A 12,114-nucleotide genomic window follows, 5' to 3' on the forward strand; every position below is an offset into this window, starting at 1 on the left:
TGCTTGGACTTGACGCCTGCTTTATGGACTCGCCTCTTCAACATTGCCCATAAATGCTCAATGGGATTTAAGCCTGGACTTTGAGCTGGTGTTTGTAGTAGTTTGAGCACATTCCATATTAGCCAATTCATGTTAACTCGCACTGTAAGCACTGTCATTGTATTGTTGGAATCTGTAGATAGGCGGCATGTCCATTTTTTGGGTACTCTGCTTTACATTGTTCTTCAATATGTCCAAATAGACATATGCATCCATGATACTATCAATAAACTAGATGGTACCAACACCTTTGGACGACATACAGCCCTAAATCATTAATGACCCACCACCGTATTTAACTGTTGGAACTGTGTTAATGTGATCATTGTCTTTATTTGATTTTCTCCAGACCCTATTTATCCCATCTGGCCCGTATATATTAATCTTTGACTCCTCTGACTATATGACACTATCCCAAAATTCCTGGTCCTTGTGGATGTGCTCTTTCGCGAATGAAAGTCTATTCCTGCGATTCACCTTATTTACATACGGCCTCTTTCGTGGTATTCTGCCATGATATCCATGCTTCCACAAGGCACGTCGGACAGTTTGATCGGACATCATCTTGCCAGCAACATTTTCTACTAACGGTCGTAACTGAGGAACACTTAGCTGGGGGTTTTCTCGCACTCATTTTAAAATAAAGCGTTCATCATGTTTATTCAACTGTCTGTCTTTTGGTTTTCTTGACACATTCTGTGTTGAACCTTCCTCTCTAAATTTGTTTACTTTGTATTGAACTGTGGAGTGTGCTTTATTGACTGTTTGTCCAATTTTTCTTAACGAATAACCTTATAATAACATCCTTCAGATCGGAACTAAGTTCCTTCACCTTGCCCATTTCGAACATGCTGATAGATAGACGATAGGCCTACAACAATACCTACACCAGCATTCCGCTTGAAGGGGAGTGCATCTGCATGTTCAAACTTGTTACGAAGTTGCAAACAGCACAGAATTGCCCGAATAGCAGTGGCGTTGTATGCGAGGAAGATTGAAACTCTTGCCTCTACGAATAACAATGTTGCATGAAACAGCACGTTTTTCTCTTTTCACACAAATTATATGCTCTGCTTATACACTTTGAACATACATTTTTATTGAGATTTGTTGGCGAAACCTTCATTAACATTAATTTCCAGGTACATATGAAAATGATTATATTTACTAGTAGATATGACATTTTTTCCTTGGAAATTCTGTGTACGAATAACAATGTTACATACTGTACATATCTGCATAATGTGCCGGAAAAATAGGCATAATAAACTAAATTCGGTTTAGGTAATTTTTTTCAATATCATAACAAAGTCTCAAATGAGATGGAGAGCATCGGACATTTAGTCTCTGCTTCATCTTGATTTTTACAGCCCGTTAGGTTGCATTCCTAACCAATAGCTTATTCAAATCGGTGCTCGAAGTAAGGGTCATGATACACCCAGGGCCGTAGCTAGAATTGATCTCCAGGGGGGCTTTGTAAATCAAGTCCATTTTTTTAAAAAAATTGAACAGTATTAAATGAAGGTGAATTATGTGTGTGTGTGTGCGGGGGTCATTAAGTTATATAAAATTTATAAATATCATACAAATACTACATTCTTCTACATCTTATAAAACATCTCTTGAAGTGTTAATTGACTGATACTTTAGATGATGCAGATATTTATATCACACAAAAATGCATAATATATTCAATCACAGTGCCTACAGTACATTCCACCTCCAGCCGAAGCAATGAAACTTTTCTTCATTCCAAAAACTTGGGAGCTGTTGACCTTTGACGGAGATGAGAAGAGAATTTGCATGATGACATCAAAGTCACAGATTTCTGTCTAAACGGGAGGTCGCAAGAGGGACAGTGAAGGTACAGGTAAAGAAAGAACTTACAAAGTCTACAAAAACTTCTAAATACTTGCAGCTACTTAGACTTCATCTCATAAACAAGATGATGAGTGAATTCAATATCTGCTGTTCATGTTCTGTGGATTTATCATTAAAGTTGTGAGCTGTCTACATTTTCACTCTTCACTGAAAACAAATTACACAAAATAGTTTTACCTAATGTCAAGGGGGGGCTGAAGGCAGTGCCAGGGTGGGCTGATGGCAGTTCCAGCGGGGCTTAAGGCAGTTCCAGGATGGCTTAGCTGCCCGTGGCCCCTGCCTAGCTACAGGCCTGGGTATAAGTACCCTCAGCTAGCAAAATTTTCATAAAGCATCCCCCCGGCGAACATCTCCCACTTCAAACACTGATTCAACTAGTAGTTTCACGTTGAATTCCAATTGAAACTGTATGGCCGCGGTGGCTCAGTCGGTAATGCGTCTGACTACCATGCTCAAGGTCCCGGGTTCGATCCCCGGCCGGTTCAAATCCGGGAACTTTTCTAACGTTGGAAGCGGCCCCGGCGCCCACCCAGCATCGAATAACGTGGGTACCTGGGGGAAACCCTGGGGGGTAAAGGCGGTCAGGGGCGTGGTGCTGATCACATCACCCCCACTCACGACCGGATCAAGAAAGTGTGGGGCGTTACCCCCGCACCCCCTATACGCCTTCATGGTGTGGTGCTAAGCACAGGGGAACACTTTACCTTTTTACCTTTATGCAGTTCCAGATTAGATATTGACATACCTCTGAGGAATAAATGGGCATTATGAGGGGGTACCCAAAGAAAACGGAATAACACTGCGCTGGGCGGAGCTTCCATAGTACGAATTTTTCCCGCCAGGCAAGCATCGAGCAACTCGTTGCATGTTGAGTGCACCCAGTGGCTTATATTCGAAACGTAGTATTTTTTTCATGTTGCAGGCACATTATGTAGTTGTTCGTAGTCCACTTTAAAGCTCCAGTCCCGATACGTTTATTTGACTACCAATTGGATTTAAAAATAACCCTTGTAATTATCTTGATGTGAATACATATGCATGCATATGTAAAGACAGAGGGGACTTTCTTTCATATGTCGAAAATTTCCGAATTATATTAACAGTGTTACATCTTACCATATGCTTACAGTATATTCTGTGCCCCTTCCAGAAAAAAAAATCTACATCCGCATATGTATGTTTGTGTTCATAAATTTAGTCTGTTTATCAATCTACAATGGTGCAATTGAAGGAGAAATTCTGTAAAATAATAAGAATGGTCATTCCTGGTGGGTAATCAATTGTTATTTATTTATGATGAACAAGATTTGACTTTCTACCATTGTTTTTTTTTTTTTAATTTTGGCATTTCAGAGTCATAATCTATCCTCTTCATCCATCTGTCTGGGGGATAAATCATGAACAGTTTCAAAATGTTAGTTCAAAGTCAAAGTGTTGCTTGGAATTTCAAGTGCAAGGCTACCTAATCTTCATGAATTTTGGAACAATGTGCATATGTAACCATTATTATTAATATTATTATCACAAGGTAAAAGTTTAAACACAAAGTATGCAACACTCCAGTTTATTATATTTCAAATCTTAGATTCAGTTGTAACTGAACTTGCCAATCAGAAATACTGGTATTTTTTTTTCTTTTGGATTTTAATACTTTGAACACAGAAATTTATGATCTACAATAACATTTCCATAAAAATAAGTAATAAATATGAAAAACAAAACAGTGAAACAATGACTAACTAAACAAAAAGATTTACATCACATGGAGACATTCTTACAAACATTTGAATCTTAATACACTGTACAGAAACTTATGCACAATGATAGTTTTAGTAAAATAATTTTGTAATAAATATAAAAGGACAAACTGTGAAAATGTCAATTACTGAACAAGAAGATTTACATCGTTGTAGATCTTGTTGAGTCTGTTCAAAAGATTGTCACCTTGTTTTATTGCACACTGATAGAAAGTGGACTGGTTGTCAGATTTCCTGTTGATCACTTCCTTGGACACGCCATCAATTTGATAGTGAAGCTGGTGATTGGCAATGAAGTGAGATATGTCATTCTCTATGAACACAGGAGATACGCCGAATGCCAGTGCCATGTTTTGCAGGGACAGACTTCGATACGAATGCAGCATCTGTGAGTATGCCTTCAAACGCATGTCCTTCATGTAGTAGCGGCAGAAGGGATAGAACAAACGATCATGTTGAATGAGTTCCTCCACGTGCATAAGTGACTGGAAGAAGTCTTTGTACCTGCAGTTGTATAAGGAGTAGAAGAACTCCCGAAACTGGGCATCCTGCAACAATGCCTGATGCACGCTTCCATCATCAATAATACATTTCTTGAGCTCGACTCTAGTTAGAGAAAACATGGCCGTGAGAAACAGGTACCTCGTGAGCATGTTGTAATCCATCAACTCATAGGAACTAAAAGTTGCTGCCGATTCTATTAGAAGGGTTGCAGCTGTTTTGAAGTCTCTTCTGCAAATGGCGTGGACAGCTTCATAGGGCAACAACTGACTGTGCTGACTCCAGTTTTCTGTTTGAAATGACTTCACCTTCTGCAAATAAGTTTCCATGAGCTTGTAGTCCATGTTGGAAAGACCAATGCGAAATACACTGAGGGCTGCGTCTACTTTCTGCCCGCAGAGCATTGTCTTGTCGATAACATCATTGAGCACTGCAACTGCTCTTTTGTCTCCAATTCTGCACAAATATTGACCTTTCTTGTAAAGTGCCTCACACAGTTCCTCGTTACCGGTAGCCTTTGATACATCATCCTCCAACTGCTCCAAACATGCCATGTTATTTTTGCGAAGGAAGTCTAAAAGCTCTGGGTCTACAGGCCAACCTAGAGTCTCGCACGTAGAAAGATAGACAGGAGTCATATGGTTGTCTGCAATCAGATACAGCAGTTTTGTGGCGAGTCTTTCATTTGGCTGCTGACCTAAGAGAAACCTGAGATTGGCTGCCTCCAAGATTGGATCCAACTCTCTTGGTTCTTCCATAATGAAACTAGAAAGAAAGGTACACATTAAAAAAATCATTTAAAAAGGGACATACAGGGTATCCTAGAAGTTTCCTATCCCTAAATTATATTCACAGTACATATTACCCCTAGATATATTGACATATTTATGTATGATAACACATGTATCTATTTATTTACATTATAACATACTTGCAAACTATACATGATATTAGAATACATTGTTTGTCCCATGTGTTGTTGTTTGTGAACCCACACACACGTCATTAGACATTTCTCAGCACTGTAACTATGTCCTTTCACCAGGGGCTCCGAAACTGTTTGGCCAGGGGAGGATGTGCCCCCTGGGCCCAATGTGTAACTTTCAACAAGATTTCATGTTGTAACAAACTATTATTTGTATAATTTCATAAATTATTTGCGGAATCTCTCTGTGAGAACATTTATGTCCTTATTTCCTCACATTTCTAGTTTGAATTGTGTATTTTATTTAAGGTCAAAAAGTTTTGCATACAGGGACTTTGCACACAACATGAAATTATGCAGGATTCTGCTCTAAAATGGGCACATCAACAATTACTCAATTGAGTATTTATAGTTTAGTGTGTGTGTGCATTTACTCTATTTCAGTATTTTTTTTCCAAATACACAGTTTAGTTAATTAAGGAAAATGATTATGTGCAAGAATAGAGGAATACTGTAGTCCTCGTGTCCATGAGAGAGTCAGTCCATTGAAAAATATGTACCTTTGTTTTCCTACTTTTAACTTCCACTGTCAGCATCTATTGTCAATGTATGCAGGGGTGGAAAATGGTCAGTAAAATCACAAAAAGTAAGTTTTTCATCTTTGTCTGTAATTCGTTAGATTTTTTAAAAAAGCAACCCAGTAAAGTCAGTATTTTTTGTGTTTGCATGACCAATTTGTTACTCCATTACTGCACATCTCACTTTCCCATGAGATGATTCTATTTTCGATTCAACTAAATGGTAAGACATTTTTCTCACCAGTGATGAAAGCATTTCTTGAGTATTTGCTTTCTTCAACACATGAGTCATTGCTTAAGCTACAGCTGTGATAGAATGGTACAGTAAATGGGGCACAGAAGAATTCCGTTTACCAACGAAAACATGATTAACCTTTGAGGAGGCTTTCAAATTGCAAAATGACACAGGGTGTATGCCACAAGTTCATGAGAAGGTAGTGGGTGGGAAGGAATGGTCGAGAGGGGTCAGATGTGGTGGTGGTGAGGGGGGGGAGTTATGATGACATCACTGAGCTCCATTTCTGCAAGAAAGGGCTAAAACATCAGCTTGAGTGTACCAGGAGATAGACATGGACATAATGGTCCAGGACCTCAGCAACTCTCTCTTTCATGGTCACCAGTGGAGCTTTAAGCAGGACTCTGCACAAGCAACCCAGCAGTGGCTTCAGACTATCGTGCCTGACTTCATTTCCCCCTTAGATTGGCCATCTGGCAGTCCAGACCTCAACCCTCTATATTACAAATTGAGGTCTGTGCTGTAAGACATGCTTGCAAGAAGGCACACTCCTTTATTGCCAATCTGAAGTGCTTTCTTGTGAAGGCAGTGGCAGATTTCCATCTCAAAAGAGTTTAATTATATTTTTTTTATCAGTAAAATACCGAAGGCAGACTTTAAGTAAAGACAACATTAGTCTTGATTTTTAACATCTGCTACACACTATAGTTTAAAGAATTGTTTTGTTGCCTTACATAATTTTGTACAATTATGAAAACTATAATCAATAAAAAATGAGTGATGTCTATAGAGCAACCACTAGGAAAAAACCTTCGCCAAAAGTGTCCAAGCAGCTTTCTCTTCTTCCGTTCAGCTCGGGCCATAAGAAAGCATGCTTTACACTGCCCCTTCCCTCCACGTGGGAGTACGGTGCATGGGAACCGCGGATCTGCGCAGGTTTCTTTGTGGTTCCACTATAAGCTATCAAGATTGTGGAGACTCGATAATTTTTAATTATTTTTTTTAAAAGTTAAATCAGTAATTTTGACCGCTTTACTAATTTCCACTCCTGTGTATGGGTCTCCTCACCTTATTAACTTCTGAGGCGTCACAATTTGGAATATTTTAGCTATCACTTGCATTTGAAAGAGGCAAAAGAAAGGGATGAGAAAATGACTTGATCGTATTTGTTCAATATATAGGTAGTGGATAGTAGTAGGTGGATGATGTTGAGTTCAGGGTTGAAAAAGGAGAACAGAGAAAAAAAAAATTGGAACACACTGACTATTTCAAGAAGAAATCCATGCTCTACAATGATATTCTATAGATATTACATGTATCAATTAGTGCCCATGGTGCATTTTAGAACAGCAGAAAGAGCCCTTGCTTTTGACTCTGTCTTCTTGCGAGGAAGCTGAAAATAGTTTGGGATTTGCATCGCCTCAATAATTATTTTGGAAGTACGATGAGGCAATGACCCAAAAGCATCTTAACTCTGTAGCTCTGTGTGAAGTACATAAGGAAAAACTGCATAGCATTGACACTAAAGAGATGAATGTTTTTTCCCTTCGTAAACGTCGGGCAGAAGTTGAAAATGTTATATAATGTGTAACCAACGTTACATATAAAGTATTATTTTGCATAATTATACTTTATCACAGTATAGTAATTTTTTTGTCCAGGTAATAAACATTGATGTACCTTGATATGTATATAATTATGTTTTCTGAGTTAGTAATTGTAATTACAGTTTTTCATAGGTTAACTCAAGTGTTTATTCTTAGGTTCCTACTATTGATATTCATAGGCAGACACTCTGATTAGAGGTGGGGGGGGGGGGGGGTAAAGCTTTGATGAAATTTCAGTCGGGAAAGAATGGATGGTAAGGATGGCCACACCTTCTTCTTAAAAATTGAATGTCAACCTAAAAGTATATACCTAGGTATTTCACACGTATAATTTGTTTTATATTAATGTGATAATTTCAAATTCAAGTGGTGTTTTTTGAGTTGGCAACACTATTATCGGTGTAATATGCCCCGTGGAAAAATACCCTGCTTGTCCCTCCTTGGAAAAAATCTGCAGACGTCCATGATTGGGGGGCAATTAGTCCCTTGCACACGCCTATGTTGATATTTGAAAACTTGTTCGCCAACTCCCCCATCCCACCGTGCACATGGAAAGAAATTGGTATTTATGCTTGCTTTGCTTTGGACTCCCCCAAATATCAGAGGAAATCGGCACCTATGCTGTTTACATCAGCCATGTTGCAACAAATGACATACAAATTAGAGCAAGTGGTCCATGTGACCTTCAAAGCAGGGATGCCAATCACAAAAATGAAATAATTCCCAATCAACCAAATAATTTTAAATAATTTATTTGATGTTTTGTCCTGGTTTCCCAGAACTTTTTCAAGTTTACACCACGATAAACAAAAAACCATACATGGCCAGTCACTCTACACTTTTCCAGAAGTGCAGAGGGACTAGCCATTTAAGGTTGTGTGTGTATTTATCTTCGTGTAAGCTTGAAAAAGGTTTTGGAAACCAGGACGAAACGTCAAATACAAACTACTAAAAATAACTGTATTATATTATTTTGTATCTACAAAAAGTGATTATGCGAACCTTTAAGGAAGAACAAACTATTTAGTAAATTTCCCTCCTCCTACTGTCCATTTTCCAAGTTTGTTTTTGATCAAAGAGAGGTACTGAAGCCACCCTAGTAGTTGTAGAACACAAGGATTATTTGTTAAAGAAACAGAAAGTTGACACCAGTGAATGGGGAAAAAAAGGGAAGCATATTGTCCTTTGCAGAGCATCATGTGTAATATGAATTACTTAGGCCAAAATACACTTATAAATTCCAAGAATAAACAATGAGGAAAGTGTACGCACATTACTTACAAAATATAAATAATAAAACTTGCCACTGAATTGTCTTCTCTGTATTCGCTCAAATTTTGATCTGTCAGGGGCTGTGAGTTTCCATAGATTTAATAATAATAATAACCCATGGCACAACAGCCCACTGAGGGCCTGGGCCTACCTACTGACTGCCGGCCTCACTCCCAACTGATTCTACTCATTCACTCACCCGAGGTGCGAGATCAACTAACCAGTTATGGGGAGACATATGGTCAGTACGACGAATGTTTGTGTTTCTTTCTGCATCACATGTATCATTAACTCAGAACAATAAACATGTCATTATAAATTTTTACACTGTCACTAGCTGAATTTTAAAATCTGCAGCGACATGGTGGAGATGGGCAAATATTAGAATGTATTATATGTTATTATTATTATTATTGTTCATATGTTATTATTATTCATGTTTGTATGGTAGAGCCTTCCTTAGGAAGACCACTCTGGCACAAGAATTGATGGTTTCTAATTCCATCTTGTGTTAATTAATAAATTAAATATTTTAAGGTCATGTTTCAAAATGTGTAGCTTTATCTTTGTTGGATTCATGGTTTTCATAACACGTATTTGAAAAAAAAAAATGCCGGTTCACGAGAAAAATATGCTAGCGACTTAATTATTTTTAGTTTTGTCTACTCCTGCAGTTAATTATCTAAGCTGCTGAAATTCATATTAGCAATTTCAATGATTTCAAGGAAACTGGAACGAAATTTCCTAACATGAATCTAAAAAAAATACATTTTTGAGCAATTCAATGACATGAGAAATTGTCAGCCCAATCTCTGGGAATGCTTGCCATTGAAAGTGGAGTAATTAGGAAATTCTGGATTTTAACGAGCTATTGACAAGTTTGAAATCTGGGAGGAAGATTGATTCTATCTTTAAATATGGCAGGCAGACTACTACATTAAGATTTCAGAATCAACATAAATGAAATTCATTATTCTCAACATCTTTCATATTTTAAGTTGTTATAGCCTGTCTCTCTCAATCATGCAACATCCAAAGCAAAACACCATCAGCTGACATTGGTATAATGTGAAGAAGTAACTGTGCACAAATTGATTGATATAAATATTATGAATAAAATGAGTCAGTTTAAAGGATATATTTCTGGGATAAAAAAGTATCCATAAGGATAATTTAGGTTTGACATTCCTATGTTATATATTAACTAACTTTTTTCATTAGAAGTAGTTGTTATATTACTATGTTGTGGTTTAAGAGACCATTACTTACTTTTCAGTCATCTGATGATTCTTGTATAATTTTTATTAGTCAATTAATAAAAGATTTATGAGTTGTAGTTTCAATAATAATTGGTATAAATCTATGATTTGACCCACAAATTTCTGAACATTGTCCAAAAAATAGACCAATCTGACTAATGTTTACTCCTGCTTGATTAAGCCATCCTGGAGTAGCATGTAGCACGTTGAATACCCATTCGTTGTTGTAGGTTTCCATGACCGGATTACGCTACTCGTTCGTAGCTCCCCAATTTCCTCATGATGGTGGCCACCGATCCCATACAGTGGCCGAAATCTCAGAAGAAAAGTAACTACTTTATTTTATTCATGTTATGTCTTGTGGTTGTGTGGGCAATTTGACTTACAAAACATAAAAAATGTGAAATATTACAGCATACATAATGAATGATTTTTAAAAAAGGCGGTGAAAATAGTTCAAACTGCAAGTCTCACCAGTGATAGTAGTCGTGCCCAACATATATATTTAACATACCTTTGGTTATTTTCATATCATTAGCACATCATTGTACAGTGGGATGCACAAGCATGGCTCGGAAAATTGTCCATGACTATTTTCATCAATTTTTCTCTAGCATCCTGCATTTTTTAAGGATTGGATTTTTACGTATGCTGGTGCAGAGGTTGTCAGCAGATTGTTTGGCATTTTGTTTCAAGTCTTGAGGCTCTCATTGGGTAAAATAAAGTGCATGAACATGGTGATGGAGACTTTGCTTGATATTACTTATGGATCCCACTGTACAAGTGGAATATCACTGCAATTTGTGGGATAGGTTACTTATACTTATTGTTGTTTGTAATTGTAACAATGGCAAATATGTTGGAAATTACAAATAAAGTTCTAACTTCTTCAAAGATTTATGGGTAAAAGTTCGGTATATCGGACACACATTAAAATCGGATATTTTGTTTTGAGTTCCGCATGGTTCGTACTTACCAATTGTGTATTGCGGAACACAGTTCAAGGTGCCATTATGCTTTTTACACGAAAACAAACACAATTTTTCACATACAGAGTGATTTTTTAATTCCTTCTTTGGCTTCCGTAACACACGTTATGGCGGGCACATTTTGACTCAAGTTGTGGGTATGCAGTGTTTCCAACTTTCTTCACCGAAAAATACCTACTATCGTGTTCGTCACGTGTGAAAATTTTACATTATGCACGTGTAGCTGACGGATAGCCCCACAAACCATTGTGTACTGTAGCTGACGGATAGCCCCACGAATCATTTCCGATAAGGTTAGGTTAGGTTTGGCAAGCAGTGAAAAAAAGGGGTTGGAAACACTGACAGGGGCTTACGTCATCAAACGTACGCAGCATGCAGTTCACGTAGCGAAAGCAATAGCAATTGTGCGCCGCTGATATATATTTCTCTTGAACAATACATGATTTCCCGGTCAAATATATTTCACGATGAAAGGAAATACTTCGACGAATGTTGGAAAGCTTGCAGAAACTCATTTCCGTAAGTAGTTTGTGTAAAAATGAAGAAATGTCTCCGATATACCGAATTTTTACCGATTTGGGCTACAAATGATATTCACATGGAGAATGTAATTTCACACGTCGATATTCTAACGAAACTACTGTTTTGTTATTTTACAGAAATATTACATACGTATTTTTGCCCTAATACGTACCTGATGCTAGACGTTACTCTTATTTTCTCATGAAGTGTTGTGAAGTTTGCAAAACTCTAATAACCGACGATGATTTAGCTGATTTGAAAACAAACCTGCATTTGTTCTGCTACCATAAAGAAACAAATGAAACTCGTCGTTGCTAGCGAGAGTTGCCAACCACGGTAGGGGTGTGCGGGACAGATTTTTTTGGGTCGGGACGGGAAAGTTTTTAAATCCCGACATTAGAGACGGGAAAAATTTGCATGTTCGAAATTTTCCGAAGCCCTGGAAATCTCGAATTCTACACGTCATTTTCACCCTAAGTGATTTTTTTTTGCATTTCTGGTTCAAAAACTAACAATTTCCGATAAGATCCAGACATTTACAATGCAGAA

The 12,114-nt window shown here is 37.6% G+C and overlaps 1 pseudogene across 1 annotated transcript; it reads right to left on the minus strand.

Moving 5' to 3' along the window:
* Nucleotides 1-3,468: 3,468 nt before the first annotated feature.
* On the minus strand, nt 3,469-11,869 carry LOC146001241 (26S proteasome non-ATPase regulatory subunit 6 pseudogene; annotated as a pseudogene). Its single transcript, XR_014443551.1, has 2 exons — nt 11,738-11,869; nt 3,469-4,943 (listed from the first exon to the last, which is right to left on the minus strand). The product of XR_014443551.1 is annotated as a 26S proteasome non-ATPase regulatory subunit 6 pseudogene (transcript).
* Nucleotides 11,870-12,114: the final 245 nt, after the last annotated feature.

The sequence above is a fragment of the Lepisma saccharinum genome, chromosome 17 (genome assembly GCF_977018435.1).
Source record: "Lepisma saccharinum chromosome 17, izLepSacc3.1, whole genome shotgun sequence".
NCBI classification, from domain to species: Eukaryota; Metazoa; Arthropoda; class Insecta; order Zygentoma; family Lepismatidae; genus Lepisma; species Lepisma saccharinum.